Below are 27309 nucleotides of genomic sequence, written 5' to 3'. Positions count from 1 at the left end.
AAAAACTTGTATGGTGCACTTTATAGAGTTCTGGAGTAATAACATATTTTTGTAGGCCAAACCAGAAGTTTGCATCACCCTGGTTCCCTCGACAAAAACCCAACAGGATTTTTCCATTGGCTTTTGGATTATTGCAGAAAATAAGCTCTGTCATGTTCATGGTTATCTTCCCAAATTTACACAACTTTTACCAATTTTGATGCCTAAATACAATCAGCTGAAGTAAAAAGCTAAACATAGGCATCACAGTCACACAACTGCGTCGCCACCAATTAAGCTTCTGACAAATCTATTTACAAAATAAGTTATAAGAGCTTGCAAGAGCGCAATTATACACAATGAGACTGTGAAAATCTGTTTCGTTTAATGAGGTTTTTGTAGTCCTGTTTAGCCACTTGAAGGCAACAGCCTTTTTCAAGACAAGAAAAAGCTTTAAGGGGATATTAATGATGTATTTAATATGATAGACTAAAACGTGAAAATATCTTGAGCTTGTGTTAAACACAGACCTTATTTCATGCATTTAAAAAAACCCATTCAAAAAAAAAAAAAAACTTGACTTGAGAGCAATGGAACTGAATGTTCAAAAAATGCAGCTTGTTTCTGGGTTTTGGCCTAAAATAATATGTTATCCCCGCAGCACTCTATTCAAAGCTCTTAATTTGTCCATATAGCGAGTTGGCAAATACATTTGAAGGAAACATATCGCTCCCTCGAGTACTGAGGTTCATTACCACCATTCTAACTCAATGGGACCACACAGCTACAATGAAACATTGTTGAGTCATTTATTTTCATGTCCCCATCTTAGATATATTATATTGGAGCATGACCAAACATCTCTCTATGGCCACTTTTAACTTTGATTCAAAGGGTTGCATAAACCCTTGAGATGTTATCTTGCGTTTTAAAGAATATGGAAGTAGAAAACAAACAGTGAGTTTTAAAGTGCCCCTATTATGCCATTTTAGGGTTCCTAACATTGTTTTGGGACCCTTCTACAATAGGTTTACATGCATGCAAGGTCAACAAATGCTTTCATTTTCTCAAAATATGCATTTAATATCACCTCATTTTCCAACGATTCTCAATTCGTTCAAAGCAGTTCTAAGATTCAGTCTCCTTTCCGTTAGCCTACTCCTCTGCTCTGATTGGTCAGATTGACCAGTCTGTTGTTATTGGTATACCTTGTACAGTACATGTCGGAAACGATACGCACATTGACATAGTTCTGTATTTTGATGTGTTACTGATGACTTGTTTAGTCTGTTCAGAGTTTAAGACAATGTAATTCAATTCAGCAGAAGACTTATATTAAGGTTGTCAGGCAGATAAATTGGAAGTAACATTTCTAATCTAATGTGCATTAATAAAAGAAAAGTTTTATCATTTAATATACAACAAATTAGATGAAAAGCAACAGTCATCACAGATATTCAAAGATAAATGAGATTTTATGTTAAGAGTGTAGTGGTTTTACTTTTGATTTGACTTAGGGTCAGTGTTTATGTACTATTTACTTTCTAAAAACGTTTCTGGTTTTATGGTGAATGATTTATCAATGCACTAAATGTGGCATCTTTATAATCAAGATTTAATAACTTGCTCCGTCTCAGAAACAAATTTTTCTGTTTTCTGACATCACAAATGCCTCCAACCACTTTGCTCCATTTTACAAAGCAACACCCATTTTTCAAGATCCAATCAGTTCCTGATGGTTAAAATCTAATCTGAGTGTACTTTTCTCAGTTTTGTTAGATTACAGAGCTAAAATGCGTTTTGTGCATCGCTTTATGTTGACTTTAGGTGAATTTTTAAATATTGGTGTCAGTTGCACCTGCTTCCGCTCAAAAACCAAAATGAAATGTTCTTCACTGATTCCCACCATCATAACGAGACTTTTGACAGCTGCACCCGAGAACAGCGATCTTAAGTTTTTTCCTGATTCATTCATAAATAGCAGAATGTTTTGATTATTTGCCTTTAGCGGCTGTAGCAATGTTATTGTAGCCTTTAAAATCTACAGTGATAAAAACTCATGCTGACTTTTTAAAGAATGAACCTGTTAGGCTTCATTACGAGTATTTTCGGTTCTGTCAGTCATTGAAAAAAAGAAACAGGGAGCAAAAGTTTGCGGTGGTCTGCCCCGAGCGCACAGCTTATTGCGTCATTTATCCTGTAAAACTTGATTTTCTCCATCCATGCTGAAGCCGTAACTGTTGGCTAACCGAACAAAGCCACGTATTATAGTGGATGGTGCTCCCAGCCGTTTTGGACGGCATGAACAATCGGACGGCACCAGACGAGCGCGCCGCTTGGTAGCTTCAGAGTCGAACAGAAAGGCTTCACTGGGCCTGTGTTTGAGTTCAGGGTGGTCTGTTTTATACTCTCCGCATTGAGTTTTTCCCTTAAGCCCAGTGCTGTCCCACGCCACTCGTGCGGTAATAATGTACGGAAAGAATAACAGCCACGATACATTACTGCTTCATACCCGAACACCTGCATGTGCACACAGGAACGCTGAAAGAAGAATAACAAACCAAATTCCACATGCACACGGCTCATCATCTCTCCAGCTTTCACAAGTCTAATCTGTGCAGTATTCCTGCTGACAGGTGGACAACGTAAAGTTGTAAAGTTTTCACTAACAAAAGTTGCAACTGGTTTTGCTTACATTGGACTTCAGGTGAGGATCCAACAAAAGTTACTTAAAGGAACGGGTACAAGACAAAACAGAAGTTGCTTTTTAAAAAAAATAATTAAAAAAACAGTTGTGAAACAAAAAATGGCAGTTTTGAGATATAAACTCAGAATTGCATAGTGTAAATTCAAAATTTGAAGGAAAAAAGTCAGAATTCCGAGATTATTATATCTTGCGGTTATAAAAAGTTTTTTTTAAATAATATATATATTTTAGTTTTATTGTGTAAATGGGCTCCCATAGTCTGTCACATTCATAACAAGACAACAACAACAACAAAAAATATATATATATAAAAATAGACAACAACAAAAACATAAATCAAATCAAAAATAGTTTGTATGACTTGAATGAGTTTTGAGAGCTTAAAATTTTTTAGTCTGCTCTTCATAAAATATTGCATAGGAACAAATATGCAATATATTATATTGGAAACAACACACAAATCTACTTTAATAGTGCCTTTTTGTCCTATGTTAATCATGTCTTTTGAACTGGATTAAACATAGGCAAATATTATGTATACACGAATTGTTCAACATCTGTAATATGCATTTAGAAAATGCATTTCATGCCAACTTGAAGACTACTGATTTCTCTGTCCTAACTATGCACATTTATAGTTAGTTGCACTTATTTGTAGTTTATTATTTGCACTTATAAGTAAAGCATCTTATATGACTTATAGTATAGCTGCAGCATTTTTACTTACCAACAGAACAAACCTGCGTACCACCAGGTGAGAACCGCTGTTCTCCACTTGTTTTTTTGTTATAAAAGAGTTTGAAATCTTTTTAAACATTCAAAGAATCAGTGGTGGTGAACATCAGTTTTAAATATATTTCCCCGTGGCCCACGATGCAGGATTTCTTTCTTGCGTTATGAATCTTCAGGGGCACATAATTCTCTACATGGGTTTTGGATGACGTCATGTGAGCCCCATTTCAAAGCATAAAACCAAACTCTTTTATGCATTTTACACTCTTTTATGGTAGTATAATTCTTAACAGAGCATCTCTCCGCTCCGAACGTGTTGATATCACATATATTATGCACAACACAAATTTATTACCTTTCACACCAGGGTTTCTCTGCAGCACAGGTCATGCTGCAAGAATGTGCTTTCCTTTGTGTTTTTTCTTCTCTCCCCGCCATCTTGAGTAAAAGAAGGGAATAATAAACTTCTCGTGGGACCTCAGTGTCAATGCAGTAACAGGGATGAATGTTTTGTTTGTTTAATGATCAGCTCCGCTGCATTTCAAGATTAACCGGGATAATTGCGAGATACACATAAACTGAACACAGGCAGTTTGTCTTGTTTATTTGCCTGCTGGTGGAAGGGGGTACGGTCTCCATAAACCTGTGTGTTTATGGTTCATGTGCCTCTGTTCTCCAAAAACACAGATGTACTCTGGTTTATCAGTTGCTTTACGATCTTTCGTTTTAGCACTCCCTCTGTGTAATGAAAAAATACTCAGGTGATCATTTATCTGGATCAGATGCAGCTACTGAAGTGTGTCATTTTTTGATATTTTTTTCTCTATTAATCTTTTTAAATAAACTCAGACTCTGGAGTCTCTCGGTGGTGACTGACATTGTTTTTGTTTCTCCGCCAGAGTCGATCCGTGCAACATCATTAAACTAAATGACAGGAAGCTTCTCTTCTGTAACCTCGACCACACACATCACGAGGGGTTAAAATAGCCCCAAACGCTCCGGAAAGAAAAAATTATTGGCAGTTTGGTTGTCAGTCCAGTTTTTGTTTGATCCAGTACAGTCTTGAGCTTGAGTTTTCACTTAAAGGGATGCTCCACCCCAAAATGAAAATGTTGTCATTAATCACTTACCCCCATGTCGTTCCAAACCCGTAAAAGCTTCGTTCGTCTTCGGAACACAATTTAAGATATTTTGGATGAAAACCGGGAGGCTTGTGACTGTCCCATAGACTGCCAAATAAATAACAGTGTCAAGGTCAAGAAAAGTATGAAAGACATACCCTGTAGTCAGAATAGTCCATCTGCCATCAGTGATTCAACTGTAACGTTATGGAGCGACGAGAATACTTTTTGTATGCTAATAAAACAAAAATAACGACTTTATTCAACAATTTGTCTCCTCTGTGTCTCTCCACATCACCGTAGCGCCGTTTTGGAGAATATGAGCTGAACGCAGGCAGCTTACGCTCTTCTGTGTCAGCCGTGCCACACTTTAAAATCAAAACGTAAATACACGTAGAAAACATATCCTTGTGGTGCGGCTGAAATTGTTTGAATTTGTTGTTCAAATTGTTGAATAAAGTCGTTATTTTTGTTTTATTCGCATAGAAAAAGTATTGATGGCAGATGGAGTATTCTGACGATGTCTTTCATACTTTTCTAGACATTGACACTGTTATTTACTTGGCAGTCTATGGGACAGTCACAAGTCTCCTGGTTTTCATCCAAAATATCTTTAATTGTGTTCCGAAGATGGATGAAGCTTTTACGGGTTTGGAACGACATGGGGGTAAGTGATTAATGACTAAATTTTAATTTTGGGGTGGAGTATTCCTTTAAAATACCATTTAGCAAGCAAAATGCTTCCAAATTTACATTGTTGATATTCTAACCCAAAAATATATATTTTTTCAGTTTTTCAAAATTTCAGGTTTAGTTCAGTGTGTTACTAGCTGTTTCTCTGTAATTGTTTGAAAAGATGTAGCCATTTCTGAGTGAAAAATTGTTTCTACACCTATTTTTTTTATGACCCAGACAACATCAAAGGGTTAGTTCACCCCAGAATTACTCACCCTCATGTCGTTCCAAAGCAGAAAGACCTTTGGTCATCTTTGGAACACAAATTCTGATATTTTAGATGAAATCCGAGAGCTCTCTGACCCTCCATAGACATCAACACAACTGAAATGTTCCCAGATCAAAAAACCTAGCAAAGACATCAGTAAAACAGTCCATGTGACATCAGTGGCTCAAACTAAATTTTGCAAAGCTAAAGAATACTTTTTGTGTGCAAAGAAAACAAAAATAACGTAATTTATTCAACAATTCTTGCTGAACGTAAACAACGCTGATTACGCTGATTAGCTACGTCCTGGGGAAAGCACGCACATGCCTTGTGGTACTCTCCAAAATGGCAGAAGATGGTAACTTGGTGAGAAGAATTGTTGAATAAATTGTTAAACGAAGGTCTTATGGGTTTGGAACGACATGAGGGTGCGTAATTTATGATAATTTTTTCATTTTTTGGTGAACTATAATTTTATATTTTATTAAGATGTTTTGTTTTGTTATTGATGTGAGATGAATTATTGACTGCTGAAAACCAAAAGTTCAACTGATGTTTAGAAACCAAACACTGCAAGCACTTCAGCTGTTGTTTATGCATTTATGAAATGACACTTTTGGAAATGGTAAATATTGTGCATACTTTTGGGCCTCTGCAGTTCATGGATATATAAACAAATGATGAGCATTTTCACTGTATTTTGTGCTGAATTCAGCATGCTATTAAAAATAATGTTTATTATTATTATTATTATTATTATTGGCATTAAAGAACCTATAACATCCGTTGTAAATTTCCAAAGGACAAATGCTTCTTTATAGAGAAATGTTCTTTAGATTAATTAAATAGTCTTCACAATCAGTGCTAGATTAAAGAACCTTGATCTTTAAGGGTGAACCTTCCTGTTCTGTTGGGGTCAGTTTGACGGACACTCGATTTTCAAGTTGCTTGAAATACTGGTTAAACTATCTATTTCTTCATGAAATTTGGTGAATATTTACTTATTTTGAGTCATGAATGTGCATGGAAAGTTTCATCAGATAGATGTTTTTTGAAAAAGCTATACAATTTTTGTAATAGCGTTTGTGTTGGGGTGAAATTGACCACTGGTTTCACTGCCCTCTTCTGAACCATTCAAGGAAAACTCACTGTTTCTTAATCTAGATGAGTTTCACAGTCAAGAATGTTTGACAGAAGTTATTTTTTGTTGTTCGTTTTTTGGATCTCAATCACTAGACTGTTGCAGCACTGAAAAGAAGTGTGAGAAATCCATTTTACCCTCACAAGGGTTTGAGTTAAAGATGTAAAAACTATGATAAATGCTACTTACACTAACTACAAATCAAGATATTTGTACTTGAAGTTATTTGCATCTCAGTGCACAAATAGTCATTACAAGTATGACAAAAAAAGAAGTTGTCTTTTGTTTGTGCAACTAATTGTGAACATAAAAAGTGTGTAAAATTAACCCCTAACAATTGAAATTATTCATTTTCTTACATATTTTATATTTTCTAGTCTCTGACAGCTAGAAAGTTTTTTTTTTTTTCCACCATTTTTTAGCAAACTGCATGGAAACCAGTTTAACCCCAACACAGTTTTTGAACATACTGTAAGGGGAGGGTTTTCACCGAAGGCTTCTGTAGGAAACCCAAAACGGTTCTTCTATTGCATCACTGCAAAAACCCTCTTTTGAAACCTTTACCCCCAAAACTCCCTGTTTCACTGCTGTTTCTGCTACTCAGATTTGGCACCGAAGTGAACATAAATGGGTTATGCAAGGCCTAACATATTACCTGTAACCGCCAGAATAGCTGCAAACCGGAGTAGCCCATGTAGCATTTAATCTGCGGTGCTGGAGTTTGCTTTCACAGCTGGCTGCGGATGCAGGTGGGCCTGTTTTCTGAAACCCTGCTGAGCCTCAAGATGAATGGCATACCTCTGCAGGAAGGTGGAAGGCGGTCTAATTGGGGGTGGGTGGAATAATTCCTCTATTTTGAGGCATTTCCTAATCTATATATAGGAATGATGTTTGCCCTTAGTTGTGGAGAACCAAATGTCCCCTTGCTGAAAACAGAGAGCCGATGTCAAATTGAGGTCTGACCGCAGCGTTTTCCAGAAAATAAGTGTACAAGAGCCGCATGGCAGAAAACGTGACACTTTCTTTGTTGAGCAGGTCTGAAAGCAAACCAAAGGAAGGAGTCGCATTACAGCCGCTGGTTGTGTAACTGCTTGAGAAATAAATATTAATTTGATGAAGGATGTATGACGTATTTAAATCTTTGTTAGATAGTCCAACAAGGTTGTAGATTTGATGTTATATGTGACCCTGGAGCACAAAAGCAGTCGCTGGGGTATACTGTATTTGTAGAAATAGCCAAAAATACATTGTATGGGTCAAAATTATTGATTTTTATTTTATGCCAAAAATCATTAGGATATTAAGTAAAGATCATGTGCCGTGAAGATATTTTGTAAATTTCCTATACCGTAAATACAACAAAACTTATTTTTTGATTAGTAATATGCATTGCTAAGAACTTCATTTGAACAACTTCAAAGGTATTTTTCTCAATATTTAGATTTTTTTGCATCCTCAGATTCCAGATTTTCCAATAGTTGCATCTCAGCCAAATATTGTCCTCCTAACAAACCATACATCAATGGAAAGATTATTTATTCACCTTTTAGCTGATGTATAAATCTCACTTTTGACCCTCATGACTGGTTTTGTGGTCCAGGGTCACATATGAGCATATATCCTGCTAAACTGCATTTTTGTTTTGTTCAATGCAAGTTAAGTTCTATCAATGGCATAATCAATTGTTAAATCAGAAAATATTTTTTAAAAGGGAAAAAAGTAAAACATGCGGTTTAGTTTCAGTAAAAATACAACAATTAATGTAATGCACTTACACTGAATGAAAACTGGCTTTGAAACCATTTTCATTCAGAAATTACTAGTAAATTTTACAAATAATTACATAGATATGGCAAGTAGCACATTGAATTAAATGTGAAATTAATTAGAAAAACTGAAGTGGTATTTTCTTGTAAAGCATACTACAATAATCCTTATTTATTTTATATTTACAACTTCAAAAAAATCTTTTTGAGAGTGTACAACAATAGTATGTGAAGCTCGTATTTTTGTTAAAGCACATGAAACATATTCTATTCATAAAGTTCAAATTGTTTATTTACCATAGATGAATGAATTCTAGTTTTAAGCACTTATTTTGAATGTAAAAAGCAATTTTCTGGCTTACTGGGTTTACTAATTTTGCACAGGCATGTTTACTAAGCAATTATAAATGCACAATGTTTGAAAAAAAATTGTAGGCTGCATTTATTTGATCAAAAATACAGCAAAAAAAAAACCATGTATAGTATTAATTGTGTATGTGAATATATGTTAAAATATAATTTATTTCTGTCATCAAAGCTGAATTTTCAGCATCATTACACCAGTCTTCGGTGTCACATGATCTTCAGAAATCACTCTAATATGTTGATCTGCTGCTCAAGAAACATTCCTGATTATCATCAATGTTGAAAACAATTGTGCTGCAAAATATTTTGAAAACTGTGATACATTTAAATTTTCAGGATTCACAGATGAACAGAAAGTTCAAAAGAACAGCATTTATTTGAAATATAAATCTTAAGTGATGTTATAAATGTTTTTGCTGCCCCTTTTTTAATCAGTTGAATACATCCTTGCTAAATAAAAGTATTAATTTCTGAAAGCAAGGTATTGTATATTATGCCATAAATGCTGTCAGCAGAGCTTAACATGTATTGAAGCTTTAGAAATGCAGTCTCCATAGAGGTCTGTGATGTGATGGTCCTATATCTGCATCAGACACATTCCCTTGATAGCAGCCAGAAGATCACAGGTTCTCTTAAGCACACTTCAAAGGGTTAACCTGATCCCACAGCTCTGCCCGAGCACAAGAGGTTAACGCAACGCTCCCTCAACATCAGCCTGAGACATGAGGAGCTGTGGGAAAAATGTGAGAGAAAGACAGCGAGGTCAAAGCGGAGAGATCGCAGTCCTGTTCGCTCAGAATTACCTTCAATAATGAGACGAGTCTGAGGAGCTTTACAGAAGTTTACAAACAACTTTTATTTTAAAACTATAATGTCAACGTAAACATGACCTTTGACCCAAGGTTTTTCATGCAGTTATTGTTTCAATCTAGCGTAACAGTGGATAATAAACATTATTTACAGAGCAGTGAAGTAAAAACAGGCTCTTGTTGTACTTTTATGGCCACATGATTAAGAATCCGTCAATCATCCGTTTCATCAGTGACGGCGATTCATTCATCTGTGCATCTGTACATCTCACAGGCCTTCAACACAGTGTATGATCACAAAATGATATTGCAAATTCACAAAACTTTATACATCTCTGTGCTGGCGTCGTCGCGAACTGTGGAAATCTTGGACTTTAGATGTTATAAACATGAAATATCAGTGTTTTTTCTACAAACATCACATGGAGAAAAATTTGCGGCATTAACACCATTGGCGATTCACAGCAATATTACTGATTCTGTTCATGAACTAATGAGACATAAAACACATCTAAACACCAACACTGACTGATCTGAATCACTGAATTGTGAATCTGACTTTGACTGATTCACTGAATCATGTGAATGTAACACTGAGTGAATCATGTGAATCCATTACTGACTGAATCACTGAATCATGTGAATCCATTACTGACTGAATCATGTGAATGTAACACTGAGTGAATCATGTGAATCCATTACTGACTGAATCACTGAATCATGTGAATCAGTGACTGTCTGGACTGCACACGCCACAAACACAGACCCCATCATGTAAACAAACACTGAACACCCAAGGCCGGATTCATGAAACAGTCTTAAGAAAAAAAAAATCTCTGTAACTGCTAAATTTAAGAATAAAGTTATGAATATTTTGAAATTCCCAAAAACATTTATTTTTCTTCTCATCTTTTAGCATCTTTTATTTTCTCAAGCTTTTGCTAAAGACAAAACTTAGAAGAATTTGATTTCCTGGAAAGAATGTTCTTAAAAATCATCATAAATAACTTTATAAAGTTAGGATAACCTCCAACTTGTCTTAATTTCAGAAATGTAACACCATTAATTCATTTATTTGGGTTCCTTCAAATATAACCCAAAAAAAACAACAACAACAAAAAACTCGCTACTAGGTATTATAGATAAATATTATTGCTTTTTTGTTTATTTTGATTGCTTCTATTGTCCTCATTTTAAGCTTTGGATAAAAGTCTGCTAAATGATTAAATGTAAATAAAACTAAAACTTAAAAAAAGAGTAATAAATAAAAACTAAATAAAAATAAATGGTACTTGAAATTATGAAAACTTTTACTGAAATAAAATAAAAAATAAAATAAACCCAAACTTTTTTTTCCAGCAAGTTTCCAAGGCAACATTTCTGGTAAAATTAAATAAAAATGAATAAAAACTTTAAAAACTTAAAAAAAGATTAATGATTAAAGACATAAAAAAAACTCGAAAACAAATAAAAATGACAAAAATAAAACCAAAACAAAACTACTAAAACTTCCAACTAAAATTAAAATAACAACAAAATACAAAAATAACAATAAAATATCTAATTATTAATAAAAAATTATAATATTTAAGTGCTACTAAAATAACACCACTGATTGATAAACAGTGGTTGATTATTATGATCATACATGAAGTAGATTTTTTGCTTAATTTGAAATTGAGTTACAACCCCTAAAATTGAGTTGAAAGGGAAACTCATTTTTAATTTTATAAATTACAGCAATATAATTAATAATTTTCAACAGCTTCAGAACATATAGTATGAGACATATATTTGATTTATTTGAGTTCTCATACATATATCTGAGAACCTTTCAAGAATTGCATTCTTACAAACTTCTAGAGTTTATCTAAAGGAACTTCTTGACTTCTTTCTTAAGAAGACTTTGGTGAATCCGGCCTCTGGATGACAGCAGGGCATAGCAATCATTGCCTTTTAGTGATAAATCCCATCTCTTCCATATAATGTGAGCTTTTGTCTGTGACCGTGAAAAGAAATGAGCGACCTAATAGTTTTCATTGCAACAAAAAGTGTTTTCTCTAATTGTATGTCACTAAACTGTATTTTGTGTGTACATTGTCAGTGGTCACTGGTCGACCACCAGAAACAAGACAAAAAAACAGCAACAGTTTCACACCAAGGACTTGTTTAGCATCATTTCCGACAGACGTTTAAACAGCAGCAGAAAAGCTCGCTAGCATCATTTCCTCTGGTCACATGAAAAGCAGCTGCTGCGCTACTGTTGGTTTAATGTGGGGGGCCAAATGAAGCTCTGTGGTCATCGCTTTTCTTTATTTAGCTTCACACACAACAACAACAACAACAACCGAGAGGGGAGATCACAGCAGAGGCAGAGGTCAGAGGTCACGGACAGTGTCACACTAACAGGGCTGAGGACGGACACAAGACAGACGAGCACATGTTCACTCTCATACCTGCCCACTTTCTCTTTCCTTTCAGTATTCCACTTCACTTTCATCCTTTCTTACTACTTGCTGTCTCACTTTCTTCGGTTGAACCTCAAATAAATGTCCAGGTCACATTTCACTAACATTTGACTTTATTTTGCTTAAAGTAAATGGAACTTCTTAGATAAGATTTAAGATTGCTTTTGCACTGCCATGACAATCACATAAAAAAAAAATCTGTTTTGTTTTATTGTATTACAGTAATTCTTGGCCAAATTTTTAACCATTGTAATGGATCTAAAAAAAAATCTTTTTAGGTTTTTAAAAAAATAATATCAAACCCAAGATTAATGTTACGTTCTTTATGGTATTTTTGCATGATTTGAGTATTTGTTCTATATATCTGTCTTTAATGCTTAAATAAACATAAAATGTAGTCATTTTACTATATTACAGTATTTTTTATTTAAAGTATGTAATGTAAAATTAATATTATATTATGTGTGGCATTTTTGCACAATGATTAATTTATGCTTACATAAAAAAGTATTTATTTTTACTGTATTACAGTAAGTCCAGTGTCTCAGTATTGTAATGAATCTGAGCATTTTGCTTTCAAGTTAAAAACCGTATAATAATAATTATAATTAAGAATGTTAAAAAAATTGTCACAATGCATAAAAACTGTAAAGCTATATTTTCTTTAAGCAAAAAATATTTTGTAATATTTTATAAAATGTTATTAAAAACAAATAACTTTATTTATTTAAATAAATCAATAAAATATGACCTGAACATTTTTTTTTTTTGTAAGTTTTGTGAGATTCAGCCCTTCCTTTCCTCATTTTTTTCTCTTTTTCAAACATCAGTTTCCGTCATGTTTTCCAGACAGTGTTCGGAGTCGCTTGGCTTCATCTGCGCTGAACTCTCGTCCTGTTCTTCACCTGTGTGTCTCTGTGTGTCCCGTCTCTCTTGCTCTCTCTCTCCGTCCTCAGGCTCAGTTTTGAGGCGGATGACTCTGGCGAGGGCGGCCGCGGGTTCGCTCTGAGAGTTTCTGAAGCTGCGTATGACTCCAGAAGGGGGCGACGTGATCTGCGCAGACGCTCCCTCTTCCTCCTCCTCCTCCTCCTCCTCTAGATGGGTGCTGGGGTTCCTCAGCTGCTCGATGGACTGAGACAGAACCTACAGAACAAACACCAGAGAGAGAGAGAAAAGTAAATCATTTTATAGTTTGTATCGTCATGGATAATTTAATTACATCACTTGCAAAGCTCCATGGGATGAGTAGCTCAGTCCATTAAATACATATATGGCTTTGTTAATTAATTAATTTATTAGATTTTCTGACTTTTTAAAACCTAACTGGTTGGTTTGTTTGGTTCATATGGAGAAAATGTTTTGGGAAAGTACTTCTGGAGCTTGAGACAGTGTCTGCAGCTGTAAAAGGTCTGTGTGAAATAAAGAGTGGGTCAATTATACATGCAGATACATGTGTGTTAAAGTGCTGCCAGCGTCTGCCTGCAAATCCTCTATACTAGACCTCAGGAAATGAAAAAAAGAGATGAAATGAATGAGAGAGAGAGAGAGAGTTATATAGAAAAAGGTGTATTGAATAGAGAAAGAAAACAAAGTGTTATTAGAAGGAAAAAACTGGGTGTATGGGGCATTGAATGAAAAAGTTACTGCCCAATTATCCAAAGTTATATTAAATTAAATTGTAAAATTTCAAATATGTCTAAATGTTAAATGAGTTAAAAGCAGCCGCTGTAAAACATCCTGCTGGGATTTACTCACTTCCTCTCGTTCTAGTAAATCACTTCCTGTCTCAACGAGGCATCAGTCAGATCAGTTTACACCATCATTTAAGAGAAAAGTGCCCTTAAAAACTCCTATGAGGACCACAGACACACTGCAGGATACACAGGTTACACACACACACACACACACACACGTTCACACTGTTGAGCCTGGTGAAAACACTGCAGTTCTTCAGCACTTTTGAAACACATTTATGTGCTTCAGTCCATCGATCATCACTCGTGTCCAGTGTGAATTAGACAAAAGTATCCAGTCTTCATGTTTTTAAAAGGAATTTCTAATTGTACATTTCAGACACAGTCATTGGCTCACGTCTCCTAAAATCATTAGAAACAAAACACTAAAGTCTTTTAATGGTATATTTTAGATATGTACTGTGAATCTATATCATAAAAATAAATCATGACGGTCCTTTTGTTTTGATGAAATACCGTCCATTAAATGACCCTAGCACTCTATGCTTTTCTCTTTTGTGAAAATGCAGTTTCTCATGTAATATCTGATGTTTTAGTGCTTTTTAAGACCCAAACTTTTTCTAAAAGGTTTTAAATAAAGGAAAAATGCTGAATGTTTGAAAGCAAGTCTAACAGTTAAATGTGTTAAAAGCCCCAGTAAAACATCCTGCTGGGAATAGAATAGAATAGAATAGAATAGAATAGAATAGAATAGAATAGAATAGAATAGAATACTAAGAAACTGGAAGGCAATTACTGTAATATTTTATTTTCTATTTCCTGTACATTTTTGACCTCAACATTTTTGGCAAGTTTAATGAGATCCAGCTCTTCTTTTAAGCACCAGTTTGATTTTTAAGAAAGACCCAATCTTTTGTTTTCACTTCCCGTTCCACAGAATGCTTGGTGGAGCTGTGTGTTAGATGAGTGAGTGAGTGAATGAATGAATGAATGTTAGATGTTAGATGTTAGATGATTGATGTTAGATGAGTGAGTGAGTGAGTGAGTGAGTGAGTGAGTGAGTGAGTGAGTGAGTGAATGAATGAATGACTGAATGTTAGATGTTAGATGTTAGATGAGTGAGTGAGTGAATGAATAAATGAATGTTAGATGTTAGATGAGTGATGTTAGATGAATGAATGAATGAATGAATGAATGAACGAATGAATGAATGAATGAATGTTAGATGTTAGATGATTGATGTTGGATGTGTGAGGTGAGATACCTGGCTGATGTGGACGTGCTGGTGAAGCTGTTTCTGTTTCTCCATGAAGTTGTGGTGCTGTTGCTGCAGCACGAGTTGAGCCAGTGTGCTCTGTGGCAGCGGCGCTGACTGCGTCCGGTTCAGGGGTCGGTGCCGCGGTAACCTGCTGCGAGAACTCACTGACGGACGCTCCTTCATCAGCAGTGGAGATGTGACTGAGTGAGAAAGACGTATGAATTATACATCTGAGACGCGTAAAAAATCAAAAATAAAAGAAAGTAATTAAATTAAATTAAAAAATTATTCTAAATAAAAAATCTTTAAATGCAAGTCCAAATGTTAAATGTGTTAAAAGCACATTATATTATTATAGAATAAATAACAATAAAGAATACACATACACACACACATACATATAAAATTTGGAAAAGTAATTTTGGTATAATTTTGACTTTATTTTTTAAAATGTTACTATTACTGTAATGCTACTTCTGATTGTTAAATCCTTATTTTATTTTATTTTATTTTATTTTATTTTATTTTATTTTATTTTATTTTATGTCATTGTTAGCAATTCACTCCATTTTGCACCATTTCAGTTTACTATGTACTGATTATTTTTGTTTTATTTTCATTAAATGCAGTTAAGATGCACACTAAACTGAAATTCAGATCCAGTCTGTGAAAGAAAAGGTTATGAAAAGGAAAATGATAATATAGAGTGTTCATTTATTTATTGTTTATTATTGTTCATTGATTTGGAAAGAATCACGGTATTATTTCACAATAATAGTAAAATAATTGTTTAAAATATTTAAAATATTTTACTATTATTGATATATAAATAATAATATTCAGTATAATTATATAACAATAATATAAATCATAAATGTATTATTAATTAAATAATATATTCATGTATTATTGACAATATATTATTACTTAATTTAATATTTATTTTATTTCAAGTGCAGAATGTTTTTCATGGTTTTAGTTTTAGTGAACATTAGTAGCTCTGGTCTGAAGGTCCGTGTGTCCCTTCCTGTGCGCTCTGCTCACCAGGTGACATCATCCTCTGCTGTCTCTGCTCCTTCAGCAGGAGGTGTTGCAGGAGCGCCTGCTGTCCGTTGCTCACTTTAGCCTCCATGGAGACAGGAGACGCAGCGAGACCCTCTGCTATCCGATCCTTCAGCGCTGTTCCCGTCTGAAACAGACAGATCGCACAAACACTATTAATATTCAACGTTTTCCTATTTTTTGCATTTAGACACAGATTTCCACTCAAGCATGAGGGAGACTTGCATAACACCAGCATATGAAATATTAATAACCGTGCTTATTTTAACCACATCCAGTCAGCGTTCGCATCCAGCGTCGTCCATAATTTGCACGTTATTATCGAGCCGCGTTTAGAGCTCCCTAGTGAGTCATTCAGCTATTTTAAAATGTGAAAGTGTTGAAAGTATTCAGTAAGAGTGATCCCTGTTTTGATTTGCTGGCATGTTACGCGCTTTCCTGACAGCATTTCTTTAAGTTTTTAACAGCCCGTGATGAACGAGATGCTAAACTCACGCCTTGAAACCCTAAACTGAGGGCCTGTTTATCTAAGGGCTAAAGATCCCGCGGGTCAGAGGTCACGAGCCCCATTAATCCACACAAGCACTCAGTGAAAGCAGAAAATGAGACATGCTCCTAAACCCTCCGCAAACAGCAGCTCATCTCGGTGAAAACACGGCTCATCTCTGCGCTCTATAAAGAGGATCGTCTCCTAAGAGCGCTGTCTCCTAACACATTCCTCATACAGTATTTTGTGCTTTCACCACAAATAGATGGGACTCTATGTCTCACTGTCTCCTAAAAATACCTTGCTTTTTCTGCAGGATCTATTCATATCTGTCCCACAGCAGAAGTAGAGCCAGCGATGCTGCTTTTGTCTTTAGGCCTCATATTTCTCAGAGGTTGCTCTTTCAAAGAGCATGAGACCTTGTCTCCAGATTTTTAATTTCTTTAACAAGATGAAAGTTGTCATACAGTTATATAATGAATGTGGAAAGCAACAGGTTACAGTATTTGATGAAGAATATCTGAGCTCAGAGTGAGATCTCTGACTTTTCATTGCATACTTGTGTATCTTGTGAACTCTTGAGTGCAGTTTGAGACATTAGATGCATAATTTGCATACTTATGTTTTGTTTGTTTATGTGTTGTGGTATAAACAGTATAAAAAGGTATAAAAAGAAAACGGTCAGCTTTCATCGATGCTAGTTATTTGATCCTGCCTTGGTGTGTCCCGGCTGTAATGTAGTTCAGAACCACATTTCATATAACAAGCATTTCGAGGTCTTTGTTTTCGTCTATGTAGAGTTTGATGTGTCTGTGATGGACAGGAACTTACACAGATGTGTGCGTGAGCAGGGTGTAGAGCCAGCGCGAGGTTTGGCAGAGAGGGGGACGTGTAGAGATTCAACAGGCATGGACCCGTCCGTCTGTAGGACGCCCCCCTGAGACAGACAGCGCTGGAGCAGAGACAGACAGAAAGCATTACATCAGCTCTTATGTAACGCAGCCGAACACAAACACAGCAACAACAGTACAGCATGAGATGGAGAACATCTGAAGAACCAGTAGATCTTCCATATCAATGACGTAACCTTGCATAAGCATTCGGAGGAACAGATGTAGATATTGATTGTGTGTGTGTGTGTGTGTTTGTGAGTGTGTGTGTGTGTGTGTGTGTGTGTGTGTGTGTGTGTGTGTGTGTGTGTGTTTGTGTGTGTGTGTGTGTGTGTGTTTGTGTGTGTGTGTGTGTGTGTGTGTGTGTGAGAGAGAGAGAGAGAGAGTGTGTGTGTGTGAGTGTTTTTGTGTGTGTGTGTGTGTGTGTGTGTGTGTGTGTGTGTGTGTGTGTGTGTGTGTGTGTGTGTGTGTGTGTGTGTTTGTGTGTGTGTGTGTGTGTGTGTGTGTGTGTGTGTGTGTGTGTGTGTGTGTGTGTGTGTATGTGTGTGTGTGAGTGTGTGTGTGTGAGTGTGTGTGTGTGTGGTGTGGTGTGTGTGAGTGAGTGTGTGGTGTGTGTGAGTGTGAGTGTGTGTGTGTGTGTGTGTGTGTGTGTGTGTGTGTGTGTGTGTGTGTCTGTGTGTGCACGCTTTAACTAGGTGTGATGTGACAAAATCACAGCCAGAATGCATTCTAGAATTTATTACAGTGTCAAATTATAAGGAATGGAATTTTGGACCAGTGGGATTTTCACTGTAGACCTTTAATGCTTGATGGTTTCTCGAGTATTGCTATGCAGGTGCAAGGGTGTTCTAGGAGGTGACTAGCATATTGCAAATGTTTTAGTGTGTTGCTGTGCAGTTAGGATAGTTGCTAGGGTGTTCTGAGTGTTATTTAGTGGTTGGTAGGTGGTTGCTAGGGTGTTTTATGTGGTTGCTAGGGTGTTGCAAATGATTTTGAGGGTGCTTGGGTGTTCTAAATGTTTTGCCAGGGTGTTACTAGATAGTTTTTATAGTGTGTCTAGAGTGTTGCCAGGTGGTTGTTATAGTGTTCTATGTGGCTGCTAGGGCACTGTGAGGGGATTTTGTGTGTTGCTTGGTGGTTGCTAGGGTGTTATGAATGTTTGCCAGTGGTTGTTAGGGTGTTGCCAGGTGGTTGCTATAGTGTTCTATTTGGTTGCTAGGATTTGAATAGTTTTTGTGTGTTGCTGTGTAGTTATGGGAGGTTGCTAGGGTGTTCTGAATGTTCTCTAGTGGTAGGAAGGGTGTTGCTAGGGTGTTGCCAGGTGGTTACTATAGTGTTCTTTTGGCTGCTAGGATGTTGTGAATGGTTTGTGTGTGTTGCTATGCAGTTTTGGGTGGTTGCCACGGTGTTCTGAATGTTCTCTAGGGGTTGCTAGGGTGTTGCCAGATGAATGTTATAGTGTTATATTTGGTTGCTTGGATGTTGCCAGCTGGTTGTTATAGGGTTGTATTTAGTTGCTAAGGTGTTGCCAGGTGGTTGTTATAGTGTTCTTTTGGCTGCTAGGATGTTGTGATTGGTTCTTGTGTGTTTATGTGTAGTTCTGGGTGGTTGCTAGGGTATACTGAATGCTTGCCAGTGGTTTCTAGGGTGTTGCCAGGTGGTTGTTATTGTGTTTTACTGGCTGTTAGGATGTTGTGAATGATTTTCTTTTTTGTTACTATGTAGTTCTGGGTGGTTGCTAGTGTGCTCTGAATGTTCTTTAGGGGTTGCTAGGGTGTTGCCAGGTGATTGTTATAGTGTCCTATGTGGCTGATAGACTGTTGTCAGTGGTTTTCTACTGTGTTGCTGTTCTGTCCATTTGTAGTTGCTATGTGGTTTCTAAAGTATTGTGAATGGTTTTCATACTATGCAGCTCTGTATGGTTGCTAGGGTGTTCTGAGTGTTATCCAGTAGTTGTCAGGTGGTTTCTAGAGTGTTTTGGGTAGCTGTTCTGCACCATGTGAATCAGTATCAGTTAACGGTGTGAGTGTTAATGATATGATGTCATCTTCAGGTCATAGTTTTGAAGCTCATGAAGCAGTGAAGTCTCTTGCTGTATAGGGCTGTGAGGATGAACTCAGTCGGCTGTGTGCCTACAGGAGGAGAGGAGAGGAGCGTTCTGGCCCACGGCCCTTGAGGAAATGCTTGAGCAGAACTTCACAGGAGAAGCAAACCTCACCATCCCAGAGCCCCTCACCCCCTTCCCCAGCCACCAGCACAGCCAAAACCACAGCGGAAAAGAGCTGTCACAGTTAGTTCAGCACAGCACCGCCGTAAATGGACACACACACACACACACACACACACCTCAAACTCCATCTAACTCTTCTACATGCTGCACTGATGTTCTGATGTGATTTTAAAGGCGGTGTTTGTTTGTCAGGCTGATGGTACGAGTGCCCCGGGACGGGGTCTGTGTACTCTCAGCTCCAAACAACGGATCATTGGGGGCCCGACTCCTTCACCCCATAGTCTGATAAGAGTAATGAGACGTGGGACCGTGACCATTTTATTTGGTTTTAGTTTTGTGGGTTGTATGCTTCAGTTCTCAAGAATGCAATCAAAGGAACAAAACTGCACGCAAGTGCATGAAACTCTGATCCACAGCTGCTGCTGTGCTGAAGACTACTAACCTGTTTGTTAAGAGAGGATTCATTCTGACTTTACAAGCTACATATTTCACAAAAACAACAGTTCATTTAAAGACACTGCACAAAAGGCTCAGAGAAATGCTTATGCAATATTTGTTTTGCTTTGATATTTTGTTAACCAATGTCATGACATTCAGATATTTATTATTAATACTTGCAGCCCACAATTGAGTCATTTCTCATGTGACGAGGTTAGTCATAACAGAAGCTATATAGAGGTTTTGTACAGTGGCATAAATCGCTTGTTTAATTTTGGTGTATATCTGTGGAATAGTATTTTTGGTGACTGAATTAAATTTACAAAAGATTAAAAAAAAAACACAAAAGATACAAAACACATAGAAAGGATATAAACTGCAAGTAAAGTGTCTGCATTAATGTTTCAAATAACTTTTGTGAAAATGAAATGTCAAAACAATAAATGGGTAAAACAATGTTCCACTGTCATTCAGCATAACAGATATATTTATGTAAAAACAAAACCATATACTTATTCTGAGCTGTACTTATTATAATATATAAATAAGTGAATAAAATACTACTAAAGTGTATTCTATTTTAAATGATTAAAAAGTTAAACCTAATTGTTTGAAGGATAGTGTTAAATATTGGTAAAGATTTAAAATGACAGTTAATTAGTTAATTTAATTAACTTAATTAATTAGCCCTTAAATTGAGTTTATAATCAGAAGTTTAAATGTAGAAGAGAGCTGAGTAATTTGGTACCTCGATTTGAGTGGTGTATGACACGCCTTTCTCACTGTTGCACAAGCCAATGGGTGAGCTTGGTCCAGAACCTGCAGGGCTCTCATTGGCTGATGAATCTAGAGGGGATTAGATCAGGAAATGTTAAAAAAGAGACAACAGCGGTTAGGTCTGATAGTGACTGGGAGCTCCGCCCACAGCTGAAGCTCATTGGTCTGTCTATCAAACATCAGATGTACGTCCTGATTGGCTGAGATTCTGTCTCTCTTCACATTCAGTAGTTTGTTTGTTGATGATTGGTTTTTTGTTGTGTGGGGTGTTTTTATGTGTTTTTGGTTTTGGGTGTAGTGTGTTTTTTTCTCATGTTTTTTTTAGAGTTTTTTTTTTCAGTGGTGTAACGAGGACGCTGCCGTCTCTGCGGCGTATCGGTCCACTTCGTCGCTCAGAAACCTTCTGCTTGAGTCTGGAGCGCACCTTCAGATTGGGCTCAGATGCTGAGAGGAGAGACCAAACTGATGGGGTTAGTCATTATTTCAAATGGTTAAACTCACTTAATTTTGATTTATTTATTTATTTATTTTTTCAGTAAATGAGACCTTAAAAGACACTTTGATTCTCAAGATGTATCTAGATTTAGTAATGTTTACATATTTGTACTGGTAAACAATAATAAAATCTTTAAATATTAATATTTAAATATATAACGGCTCTCTGGACATTGTTAAAAATGTCACATAAGACAATTCAATTTTATGACGTGTCAAATATAGCTAGATATATCAAAAAAATTATGTAAAATGTAAATAAATTAATAAAAATAGAGATCTCGGTGCACATATACACATATACAAGTGTTCTACACAGAACCTGCTGAGTGAATGTGTGGCCGCCGCACTGAGGAATTCTGGGATATCTAGCAGCTGTAATGAGGTAAGAAGTGGAAGATCAATTCAAGCGTTCATCTGGAGGACATTAAAAGCATCACCACTGGCTGTAAGAGTCCAGTACCTGCCAGCCTGCCAATCACAAACCTCCACGGAAGCTGTGTTTAAACCAACACTGAGATATCGACACCGACAGAGAGAGCAAGAGTGTGTGTGTGTGTGAGAGAGAGATTTGGCTTTAAAAAAAGGGGAAATCCTCCTTTTTTTTTAGTCCCAAAATTCCCTGGATTTTACTCAGGCTGGGATGGAAAGCCAGCCGCCCGATTGACGCCACCTACTGCCGGTCTGACCGCTGAGTGGGCATCAAACACACACACATCAGGAGCCCGACGTGATTACAACACACTGTGGGCTGAGAGCAGAGATGAAACGAGATGAGGAATATGAAAATAAACACACACACACACACACACACACACACACCGCTTATTTGCAGGACTGATTCGTGAGAATATACTACATTGCTAAAAAAGAATAATAATAAAATAAACATTTATAACTTTAAATAAGTAAATAAATAAAATTTATAATAAAAATAAAAAATTAAATTGACTACCCCTAAAAGATAATTTGTTGATAAAAAACGTAAATAAAATGTATAACAAAAATAATACATTTGAAATTAAATGTAATTGTATTTATTACTTTTTTAAATAATTAAAATAAAAATATTTTGTAATTATTAAAAATGAATCAAAAACAACAACTACACCCTACCGCTAAAAGATAATAAAATAAGATCAAATATAACAAAATATAAAAAAGAAGTGTTGTGATGTTGTTTTATTTATATATAATATTATTATTATTATAATTATTATTATTAATTATTATAATTATAATTATAATAATCAAAAACAATATTATATATATATATATATATATATATATATATATATATATATATATATATATATATATATATATATATATATACATACATATATAAAATTGAAATTAAATATAAATGTATTTATAGTAAAAATAAAATGAAATAAGATGCCTATATCCTATCCATAAAAGATAACCTGTTGATGAAAAACAGTTTATGAATAATTTAAAAACAGAATACAAATTCTAGCCCTAAAAGATAACTTTAAAATAAAATAAAAAGTAAACAAAATAATGAAATAAAATTGAAAAATAAAATTAATTTCAGAATTTAATATAAAAAATAACATAAATGTAACATAACGTATAAAAAAATAAACGTAATATAATTATATTTATAATAATATACAATCATTAAAAATAAGATCCGCACACAGAAAAATAAGCCACAAATATCCAGAGGCTACAAATAATGTGCAAAGGTTTAAAATGTGCAAAACGTTTTTAGGCTTCATCAGGGCCAAAATAAACTTTTTTGCACATTTTGCACTTAATTTGTGTCCTTTGGATACTAAATTCATATGTGCGCTTTGAACTATTTTTTCATGTGCGGATCTTATTTTTATTATTTTGAACTTTGGAGTTTGACTTGTGTCTGGCGCTATGCTTTTCCAGTCTCTTCATTAAAAATATACAATAAAATAATCTAATAAAAATGTTCACAAAATCATAAAGTAAAATATAAATTAAATAAACAATATAAAAAAAGATAAAATTTAATTGAAATTAAATATTATTGTATTCCTAATAAAACAAACACATGAATGTGAATCTTTTTGAATGTGTTTGACTTCACAATCATGCATATAGTTCAAGGATGAGAAAGTTTGAATGTTTCTGAAGTTTCTACCACCGCTGTAACCCTTCAGTCCTACGGCTCTCGTTCGGGAAAAACCCAACATGCATTTTTTCAGAAAAAAATGTTACAAGCAATTAAAGAACCCCACATTAGTTGATTTATTAATAAAATTAAAGACGGCTGACAAAAAAGGCCAATCGTAATGAAAAGGATGCTTTGAGTTTCAGGAGCACTTGGACGAGATTACAGCGTAATTCAGTCTCTCTGACACATGATGAATAAGAGCTATTAGAAAAATACAGCAAAAATATTTGCCAAGCAATTAGCAGGAAGGATTTACACGTTTTTAATTCGCAGGGAAAATACGCAGAGCGGGCGGCATGTTTACGTTGGGTAACGTCATTAAAGGGCATTTTCAGCACAGCCCGACTCAAACTTCCTTACACAAACACCTGCGGGACGGAGGTACACCTGCCAGGCTTTATTTAGCTGCTGCTGACCGCTTCCATATGAACATTACCACATGCTTCTTATCTGAGGTCACTTACAGCTTCAGATTATTAACCACATAACAGAGTGCCAAATCAATACGAGATCTGCATCATACTGTTTTTCATTTAGAATTTAGAAGTCAGTGGCGTCTAATACCAGGATAACAGTTTTACTGTAGTAAAAAAAAAAAAATATATATAGTTCTTATGGACAAAATATATGTTGTAAACAGTGAAATACATTTATTTAAAATACCAAAATATATTCCAATCTTAAAAATACATTTTGGGTAAAAGTTCAGAGTGTATTCGTTTAAAAAAAATTGGATAAATTTATATATTTAAACAATAAGAAGATGTGTACAGTATATTAGTGCTGTCAAACAATTAATAGTGATTAATCACATCCAAAATAAAAGTTTTTATTTACCTTTAATATGTGTGTGTACTGTGTATATTTGTTATGCATGTATAAATACACACACATGCATATGGAAAATATGTTAATTTTATATATTAAATATATTTATATATATAATATAAGTTACATGAATATAAATATATACTGTATGTGTGTGTATTTATAATATACAGTATATGCACAGTATACACACATATTATGCAAACCAAAACTTCTATTTTGAATCCAATAAATCGCTATTAATCGTTTGACAGCATATATATATATATATATATATATATATATATATATTATTATTATTATTATTATTTAATATTATATATATATTTATTTTTTATTTTTTTTAAAAAGATGAAAATATGTATTTTTTTGTTGTATGGCTTCAGTGTGTGTTTGTGTGATTTTTCACCTGTTTTATGGTCCAGCAGGTATAAAAATGCAGCACACATCTCTTTAGCAACAAACGTTGCATGCTGACACACACGCTCAACACTGATATTTCAAACTAACAATACGGTTTTGTTCAGATCTCTAGTAGCAACAGTGGTGCTTGCACTAGCAGTATTGGATCGTCCCTCCCGCTGTTCTCTTTCCTTACACAAACAGACCTGTCGCCTGCACATCAAGAGCACTCAGCGTCCCGCCCCCTTCACACCTGTCAATCATTCGGATGTGAAGGTCCTGACCAGGGCAAAGAACAAACGCTACCTTCATGATCACCCGCCACCCCCAATCTGAGCGGGAATCGACTGGGAATGAGGCCTCAAAACAGTGTTGCCAAGTCTGCTGGTTTCCCGTGGAACTGGGCTTCTTTCATACTGTTGCTGTAGGTTGGGGGTTGAAGCGAAACTCTATTTTGGAGTGATAAATAGAATTTTGGAAGATAAAGCCACGAAATGCAATTGGGCTAGTTTAGGCTGTGATTGGGTTAGTTTTGAGTAGCAGTTGGGCTGGTTTTGTTAAGTAGACCTCTCAACCCTACCTCAAAATGTCATTTAAAACAGGGGCATCTACCATTTTATACTGTTGCTACGATTGGGTTAGATTTGATTGTGATTGGGCTGGTTTTGTTTAATAGACCTGGCAACCCTGAGGTCTACATACAGGATGTTTGACATTTCAGTTCACACATAAAAATATTGTTTTTCCATGTTTTGCGAGCGGTGTTTAGACATCTTGAAGCTAAAGGTATGAAACTGTGGGAATGATTACATTCGTAAAAAAAAAGGCTAAAATCCTTCCCTTCAGGCACAGAGAGGTGTTCTGTGTTTTAATGGTCCGCCTCTGCTCTATCTTTGCTCGTTCTGATCTACGGTCTGAAACTGGAGCCACAGGAAGTGGCCCTGCAGACCATCTTGTCAGTGTAGACAAATTATTCCATTGACAAAAAAGCAGGCTGTTTTTCTTCTCATTTTTTTCCCTGTCTTTGCGTCGTTCCTGTTGTTTTTGTATCCCCCCTAATGTACCGGACGGGCCTCTTTTTAAAAGCTGTTACCTGAGTTATTGAGAGGGGATGAAAAGCTGCCCCCTGGTTTTGTGCTGATCTCCGAAGCGGCCCGAGGCGGCGCAGACTCTGCACTCAGGAAAACTCTCCCTGGAGGTTTGCGGTATTCCGGCCCGCTGAGCCTCCCGGTTTTTTGGCCGTGCTGGAAATTCCGTGAAAACAGTGCCTGGATGAAAACCAGGCCCATTTTTACGTTTCATTTGAAAGAGGTTTCAGTCTTATCATCGAGTCAGGCGTATCACCTTCCTCTGCAAACTCATCTCCAAATCAGCCTCGCAACGAGACGCCGAAATATGCAGAAAATATCTGATTAAGGACCAGTTCCTGGAAAAGCAAGCATGTTTTCAGATGTACTTTTTCACGGTGTTTGCAAAATCACTTGTACTATCACTAACTCTCAAAAGTTTGAGGTCAGAAATATATTTTTCTTTTATTGAAATTAATACTTTTATTTAGTAAGGATGCATTAAATTGCTCAAAATTGCTCATAATGTTATATCTGGACCTTTCTTCTAAGAATTGTGAGTGTAAACCCCACATTTCTGAGTTTATATCTTGTAATTGTGTTTTTTTTTTTTTTTTTTTTTTTCAGAATCATAAGAAAAGAGTAAGAGTTGTGATATAAAAAGTTGTAATTACCTTTTTTATCTTGTGACAAAAACAAGTTTCCATAGAAATTTAGCTTTTTATATTCTAATAATATTTCACAATATTACTGCTATACTAATTAATGCTGTACAGTTGCTTTAAAATAGTCTATACTGTTAAAAGCACTATTTAAATAAAGGTGGCTTGACTACAGTATTTCTGATCGAATAAATGCAGCCTTGGTGAGTGGAAGAGACTTCTTTAAGAAAAATCTTACAGACTGAAAACTTTCGAACGGTTACTTTTTGCAGTATTTGTCAGTATTTATGTAAAACACTGTGCAGGGATTCAAAGAAATGACTTAATCTATAGTTTTGATCACATAAATGCAGCTCTGATGAGCATGCTGTTCAAAAACATTATAAAATCATACCAACCACAAACTACTGAACATCACCATCACTAACGCTAAGACTTTTTAACCTATAGGACACAATTAAACATGCAAAACAATCCCAAAGAGACGAGGTCAAAGGCCAGATGCCCACAAGGACCATCCTGAGCGCTCCTCTGAGGTGATTCGTCCCCGTACGACCCAAAGCCACCTACTTCCTGTTAACCTCTGCGCTATGATTAGGGGCCAGAGAGCCGGACTGGTCCATCTCTGCACCCCTCCGCTGGCTAATTGTTTGCAAACCTCTGCACGGGCCGCCCCGGGCTGCTTAGTGGACACAAGCGTGGTCATTCTCACCGTGCTGACCCCAAAGCTAAACAGGGTCACTCACAGCTGTGCCCACAGGCCACTGCTCCCACTGACAAGCTCAGTTGACTCCTGACCCCGGTGATTAAACAT

The 27309-nt window shown here is 35.9% G+C and overlaps 1 pseudogene; it reads right to left on the bottom strand.

Moving 5' to 3' along the window:
- Nucleotides 1–11081: 11081 nt before the first annotated feature.
- LOC109056436 overlaps nt 11082–27309 on the bottom strand; it is a 32954-nt pseudogene continuing 16726 nt past the window's right edge.

Source organism: Cyprinus carpio, chromosome B19, assembly GCF_018340385.1.
Source record: "Cyprinus carpio isolate SPL01 chromosome B19, ASM1834038v1, whole genome shotgun sequence".
Taxonomy (NCBI): Eukaryota; Metazoa; Chordata; class Actinopteri; order Cypriniformes; family Cyprinidae; genus Cyprinus; species Cyprinus carpio.
Note: the sequence above shows the minus strand (reverse complement) of the source record. Positions and strands in the feature narration are given on the sequence as shown.